Raw genomic sequence first — 888 nt, forward strand, 5'->3', positions numbered from 1 at the left:
GGGGGAGGTTTCCTTATTCACTGGCAAGAAAATACCATAAAGGGGAACACCTTTTTAATCGCTCTCTGGCTGAGACCCGGCACATGTCCTTTCTACGGGAGGAAATGTGGAATGGGGATATTATCTGCCTCAGCATGCTCCTCCGAGGATTCGAACTGCTCAGCAAATGTGAATCTTGATAATGAAATTAGAAATAAATCAGTTTTTTCTTTAGCACGCATCCAGGACGTGTCATTGTGCATCCAGCCCCGCCCTTCCCCCACACCTCCTCCTCCGTCCTGTGTCACATCCAGCTCCCTTCCCATGTATCCCATCAGCGACTCCCCAGTTCTCGCTGTCTGTCTCATTTCCTTCAGCAGTCCCTTTCCTTTTCCTCTACTTCTTGCCCCTCCAGCTCTGTCCTCCCTCCCTCCCCAGTCCCTGGAGAGATCAAAGCATGATAGTGTGGCTGCAGCCCGGCCCACAGAATCTTCCAGCTCCCCCTCCTGGCTGGGCTGAGTTGTGGGCTGAGGGACAGGAGGCTGGGCCGGGGCGTCTTGGCTTCTGGGGGGAATTATGAAAGATGTGTCTGAAGCAGCGTTGTACACATTAGGAAAACAAAATTCCCTTTGTGCTACTTAGTGTGGTGTCCCTTGGTTTGTTTGGGTCTTTGCCACACATGCTTGAAAGCCATTGTTTACGTGGGGGCTTTGTAGGTTAGGAGCAGTGCGGGCGGGAGCGGAGCTGACACTGTAAGCTCTTCCCTGGTACTCAATTGACCCCAGGATCCGCAGAGGGAAAAGTCACCCCCAAGGCGGGGGGGGGGGGGGGCGGGGGGGGGGGGTGCTCCAGAGCCGAGGAGGGGGCGGCGACTGTCCAATCAGGAGGCACGGCCGGGTCGGGCTTCCC

This window comes from Galeopterus variegatus, unplaced genomic scaffold, assembly GCF_000696425.1.
Source record: "Galeopterus variegatus unplaced genomic scaffold, G_variegatus-3.0.2 Scaffold1017, whole genome shotgun sequence".
Lineage (NCBI taxonomy): Eukaryota > Metazoa > Chordata > Mammalia > Dermoptera > Cynocephalidae > Galeopterus > Galeopterus variegatus.